This window comes from Notothenia rossii (genome assembly GCF_949606895.1).
Source record: "Notothenia rossii genome assembly, chromosome: 3".
In the NCBI taxonomy this organism is placed as follows: Eukaryota; Metazoa; Chordata; class Actinopteri; order Perciformes; family Nototheniidae; genus Notothenia; species Notothenia rossii.
The window spans coordinates 38,774,512-38,781,766 of NC_136901.1; positions in this window are offsets into that span (position 1 = coordinate 38,774,512).

Consider the following 7,255-nt stretch of genomic DNA (forward strand, 5'->3'; position numbering starts at 1 on the left):
ACACCTTATATACAGTCAGTCTATGGCACACACACACCCTCTACAAAAGCACCAGTGTAATGATAGGTGTTTATGCTTTAGTAACAATGCATATATGTTACCACCAGTGTTGGGTGTAACGCGTTACAAAAGTAACGGAGTTACAGTAATATATTACTTTTAGCTGTAACGAAGTAATGTAACGCATTACTAATGAAATGTGGGTAATATATTACCCGTTACAATGCTCAGTAACGCAGTTACAACACATTTTAACCCGAAATGAAATGGTGTTTTGTTTTTTAAGAATGTACTAACATAGCGAGACATTCCGACACCGGACAAATTGTGCGGGTAGATTAGTAAACCTGGTGTTTACCCTTCAGGCTTTGCGTCGAGATCTTCGGGGAAGTTGAACGTTATGCAACCATTCAAAAAGAGAACGTAGCGAAAAATAAAAACAACAAATTGTGTCAGGTGCGCGTGACCTGCTCCGCTGCACGTGCATCATTTCCAAAGTGCTTCCACAGCAGTGACACACATCTGATCTGTGGATAATCATTTATACGAAAATGGTTAAAGCAACCATCAATAAACGCCAGCAACACTGCATCTACTGCAGACAGTAGCAACAGGTCAGATGCGGATATCACGTTACCCTCCGTTGTGGACACTAGCTTACTCCCGCCTGACTCGCCAGCCCCGGAGCAGCAGTCTTCGCCGCCCGAAACTACGCCGCCCCTCTGCGGCCCGCGGCGCAGGTACCAGGTATACCAGGCGGTCATTTTGCAGCTTGTGGTATAAAAAATAGACAATGGCTAGAATATTCATGTGAAAATAGTACCATATTCTGACATGCCTGTATAAATGTTGGGTCAAAAATAATGCATACAACAGCACAGATGCCTTCACCACGAATGGCTACAAAAAGATCTCATATCCCAAGCTTATCAACGAGCTAATGTTGCAGCTGAAATGTTCTCCAGGTCACAAAGTCAACCTCACATGATGATGTGATACCAGTTTTCAAGCACAGTAAATATTCTCATCCCAGCGTATATGATGGGACCAAGGTGATGATGTAGTAGGCTACATGGTTTTAATAATACTTTTGCCTTCCAATGTTTGCCATTTCAAACCATGAGCATGGTTTAAATAATATTTGCCTTGATTTACAATATGTTAACCTTCATTATAGTCCTTGACAGCGGTCTGTACTGCTGTATTAACAACGTGTCACATGTTAAGAATTGACAATCAGAATCGAGTATTCAACTAAGCCGTGTAATACAAGTTGTTAGTAGCCTTAAGGGCCTACACAGTTGTTATGCTATACCACATTGCCCTTCACTGGATGCATAATGAGCTGCACTAAACTACATTTTAGCATTTAAAATACCTAGCTATTCTTTTGCGGTTATTTTGGTGAAAGTAACTAAAAAGTAACTAAAGTAGTGTAACTCATTACATTTCAGAGACAGTAATATTGTAATGTAACTTATTACTTTCAAAAGAGAGTAATAAGTAATATGTAATATATTACATTTTGGAAGTAACTTGCCCAACACTGGTTACCACTAGGCGGCAGTATAACATCTATGAACATAGATGTTAGCAGAACAAGATGTGGGGTGACTGCATGTTGGTTATGGCTAGAAAGGATCCGTCTAATGTAAATATGACGTCACGTTCTCGTTCTAACTCTCGTTGTAATCGGAGCGGCTCGGCTGTAATCGGAAAGGGTCGGGGTGGGCGGGACGCGGGAAGATCGCGGGAAGATCGAGAAGAGACGTCGTTCTAACTCTCGTTGTAATCAGAGCAGTGGTAACCACTAAAAGTCCTCAAGAGATAGGAAACGACAGCAGTGTGGGACCTTATTGCGCGAAATTACTGAGCACACATACCACCTACAGGATGAGACGTTCATGTGTACAGTGATATCAAGACTAAATGATCTTTTGGAGGACGTAAAGCAACACACCCCACATGACAGTAGTCTTCCTCTCACCTTCACGCCCCCCAAATACAAAAGGCAGAAGAGGACCATAACACCTCTCAGTACCAGCCATCGTAGACACCCTTTTTCAGGCCGGGTGGGTCATAAAGCTGAGGTCATGAGATCCAACTACAGAGTGGACAGCTTGAACAAGATTTTAAAAGCTAAGTCCCCAGAGTCTAATGCGGGAGGAGCAGGCAGGGGTACGAAGAGGAGGATAGATGCTTTAGGTAAGAACAAAGTATATTTACTTTTGCCATCTCCTTTATATTCACAAAACACAGCCAATCATCCATTCCAATCCTATGTGACATGGCACAGTTCATTTCACTCCAATAGAAATTGGTATAAAAGAGACCATTAGTCTTCTCATTGTGCTTATTGCTGTGGATAGGTGTTAACTATTGTTGTTGTATTGTATCATATCAAAAGTTGTTTTCATCCAAGGCACCACCGTCAGGTGAATGTTGGAAGCTTGGAGATGAATGGAGCTGTAAAGAGGTGGTAAGTAAAACAACGTTTTTAATCCATTGCATGTGATTGATGTAGTTATAAAAAGTATATCATAAGCTGTCATTACAGTCTCAATATCTAACAGCAAAAGGAGGAGAGTCTGAGGAGGAGAGGAGATGAGGAGAACAGAGGAGAGGACACAGCAAAAGGAGGAGAGTATGAGGAGAGGAGAACAGGAGAGGAGAGGATACAGCAAAAGGAGGATAGTCTGAGGAGAAGATGAGGAGAGGAGAACAGAGGAAACAGGGAAAGCAGAGTAAAGAGCAGAGTTGAAAGAGAAGTTGAAAGCAGAGCAAACAGTAGCAGGAGAAGTAGAGCAAATGTAAAAGTAACTTTGAAAAGTATCAGCAAGAAGATCAGAGTTGCATAATGTTATTTTTTTGTATTCGTTACTGTTATATTAATGTTGTATGTTAATTTTTGTACATAGGATAATAAAGATGATCTTAACCTTGAACTCGATTCATGACCTCATTTCATTATTAAAACCTTAATATCAAATTACAGACTGGATTCAAATTAGGATCTCCAAATGTGTTGATGTAATGTTTGTGATAAACTGAAGGATAAAGTGTTCCTTTATGTGTTGAGAAAATTCCCCTCCCTCCTAAGCCAAGTAAGGTGTTTAAAAAGCCTCTTGGAACAGCTGGAAAATGCATCATCACAAAGCTGAAAACAGCTGTTTCACTTTACTTTTGAAAGATATGACAGAGACAAAGCTACACATATATGATGATATTATAGAATATGATGCATTGCTGAAGATTAAACTACCCAACGGGATATAAAAGAGGTAAACACATCTACAGCAGTAACATGCAACATACATTTTATTGCACCAGGAGCTATCTTGGGACTTTTACTGCAACAACGTTGACTTGCCTGTGAATACAAAATAAACCATAGTGTTGCTGATCTATTGTGTTGTCATTCTTCTTTCAACAGCAAGACCACTAACAAGTATTTACATACTTAATATAGTTTAGTTTCTCGCCATCCCAAACGTAAACATTCAGCCACGTGACTGCGCTTCCGAGCCACTCCGATTACAACCGAGCCGCTCCGATTACAACGAGAGTTAGAACGAGAACGTGACGTCATATTTACATTAGACGGATCCTTTCTAGCCATAACCCTGCATATTGGCTAATAAAGTTGGCCAAAAAGCTAGTCTAAAGATACAAGAAGGTGTCTTATTTATAATAATAACATTACAACCAGTCTGTGTTACTACCGGTTAAAAGTGACTTGACCAAAAGTCCATAGCACATCAACACATTACATTACTGCCTTTTACAATAACATAATCAGAAACTGCAACACACAGAAGACACAATACTTTTACTGTAGATTAAGCTAGCTATTTAATGAACTGTACTCCATGGGCTACACGTTAGCAAGCTCAGAATTAGCTTCTGCGTAAGCTAACAGTTAGCTTGTTAGCGATTGGCACACATTCAAAACGATGTCTAATACAAGCTACAGAGGAAAGTACACACTGTAGGTAGGACAATTAAGTATCTCAAAAATAATGTCCCATTGTTAAAACATATTTTCTACGATGGTAAAGTAACTCTAGCTAAAAACTGCAAAACTTCATGGATTTTTCACATAATTTACTATACAAGCTCGATTGTTGACTAAATAAATAATAGCTAAAAATATTGCTCATGTTTTACATAATATTTATGTGTGAGTATGATCAGTGTCAGAAGTCTATCTTCAGGCCTACTGTCTGTGTTTATTCATGTCTGTTTGCTTTTTTCACATAGGTCATGTATTTTTGTCTTTGTTTAACTTCAGTAAACTTTGAACTCTCATGATGTATATTCACTTCTCTGACTGATTTTTTTCTCATTAGAAGCTGTTTTGTAATTGAAGAAACCTAATGTCTTACCTTATTAATTCCTGAGAAGTTATATCTTGCATCCTTTATCAGTAGAAGCTTTTTTCAATGATTTAAATGTATTCAATTATTGCCCACAAAATTCTTCCTATTCTTTAATATACTCACAGACACCCTATCTTCCTCTTGCACCACCATCCAGTCAACATTTTAATCAGGCCACTTTTAGGGTTTATCACAAACTACCCAGAGAACTGTGTCTTTGGTGCTAGCTGGCTAACTCACAAGCTAGCTCAGTTCGATTAGCTAACATGCTAAATTAACATGGTGAAACGGTTAATGGTAAAACTGGTATCATTACATCAAATTTGGGCTTGACAGTGGGGGGGGGGGGGGGTGCTAGTGACTTATCCGACCGGCCCACATCGTCCGACCGGCCCACCTCAGTACCGGCCCAACATCCCGATGGCCAGTCCGCCCCTGGCTAAGCCCCACTTCAAATCCTAACTCAATATTCCAACATGTACGTATGTCACAGTGAGAGAGAAAACAAAAGTTGTTTTAAAGAGGCAATGTGTTAACAAAAAAGCTACTATATGAGTTACCATTTATTATCTGTCTCAACTTTGTTAGGGGATTCAAGTTGAAAGGGACATGATCTCCAGAGTCAAGCTACTTTTCAATCTGACACATTTCTCCAGAGAATAAATCAGAGATTGAAGTTGCCCAGCTTCTGTTTTCTTTTTTTTAATAAAAGGCCTTCCTTGCAAGATAACTGAATCAAGGTGGTAGCAAAAAGAAGATAAGAGAACAGCAACAATTATGTTTTCTACATAACAGTTAAATAACAGAGTATAGTTTTTGTTATTTTTTGATTAGTATTTGTCAGACTTGTTTCTGAATGGCACCCCACTCATTAAAATAAGGTCAAACCCGTTACAATCTATCTCTCTGACAGTGTTGTTGCTACAGGTTTTCACATCTGATAGAAAGTAAAACAATGGCACTCACCTTAATCCTTGAAGTTAGAATGACACTATAATCAGAATCTGTGAACATGTAGTGCCACCTGCTGGTTGACTTAACCCTTCTGCAAACTAAACATTTTAAAGATCACCTATCATGCTATTGTTAGGCAATAACATAGGTCTCAGATATATCAAAAAATATAAAAAACATGTCAATTAAGTGTTTTGCTCAAAATACCAAACAGATCACCCATTCTAGCCAAGCCTCATATCCCTCTATTTCACTTCCTGTTTCAAAAGTGATGATTTGGGGTATAAAGCTTTAAAAAAAAAAAAGTTGACTGAGGGGGGCTGAGCTCATGCAGGACCCGGCAGCTACTGTCTAAACTAAATACTGCGGTGATGAAAAGCCATATCATGGATTATCAAAGATTATTTCTGAAACAGTATGGAGCTCAAAGGCTTTCTCTCTTGCCGGTTATACCACAAGGTGAGTTCCTTTCTATTTCTAAAAACATCAAAAAGTGCATTTTGCATGATAGGTTCCCTTTAATATTTCATGTGATTACACTGATGTTCTGGCCTTATTCAATGACAGCTTCAGTTTAGAGAAGTGGTTTCACCATTTTGACATTTTAAAAACAACCAATTGCACATTAATGGTTAATTGTCGACTTAGGACAAAAACGCTTAAACTCAAAGTCAACCTTTTAGTTTTTTTCAGGAGATTTCCACAATTTTCACTCATCTTTAAGCCAACAAAGTCATGAAAGTGTAAACTGATCCATCTCCATGATTAGCATCTATATATCTTCCCAACTGATGAACACCTTGTGATCCCACTGAAGGTTCTGGAAAACCGAGAAATAGAGAAGATGTCCAACAAATTTAAAAGGTGAAAGCTGCTAGGTGAACCTTTCATTGTTAGAAGAGAAGAAAAGGCTCAGGAAAAAAAAAGTGTTTTCTTAGTTTTATTACAGAATTAAATCCAAAAACAAGAATAACATCCAAGAGTTCAGTGGGTACTGTTTTTAAGTGACAGAAATGCTTATTTTTTAGACTTTAACACTTGGAGAGAAGTGACTCATTCTGCCATGATCATTGTAGATCAGAGTGTTGTGCTAAAATCTTCTAATATTGACGAAAAAAACTGATCAATCAGCTTATAATTGTACAATTAACCACAGAAATTACTCTTCTCACAATCTACTTAACACCAAATCCTTCAGGGCTCTATAAATAAATAACTACGGCAGATGTGTAATATTTAATGCAGCCGAACCGTGTATTACAATGCCGTTATGTGATGACTTTCAAAGAGAAAAGCAAGCACACTCGGATTAAAGTATTATTTCATATCGCATAAACACCATATCCCAACGTGCATTGCGGCTAAAACATCCAAATCACCAAGCTTCAACCATAGCTTAGGAATTTGGGTAATCAGTTCAGTATTTATTATGGCCTACGTCTGTTTCCGGTGACTTTATTTTGAAATTCAGTTCCTGACGGACGGCAAAAAAGCCCGAGATAATAGAATTAAACAAATAAATAAAAACAAGGATAATTGTGTGTTATTTTTCAGTAAATAAAAGTGTGTTATTTAGAAAATAATAACAAATTAGAAGGAAAACAAGATTCTGAGCTACATTTCTTTTCCTCACGGACGGCAAAAAAAGTCAGACATTATACAATTTTAAATAAAAACAATAATCGTGGCTTGGTATTGAGTAAGAACATGTTTTTATGAACGACACAGCTTCCGGTCTTCCAAGACCCGAACGGACAAAAAGACGTGGTGCAGGCACAAAACATCCTACCAATAGAAATGCATTGCTTTTAAAATCGTTCTGTGTGACACGAAAAAAAGGGGGAAATCGTGTTGGTGAACACGAATCAATAGATTACATGTCGTGACTATAACACGAAATGTCGTGAGACTGGGTTGGAACA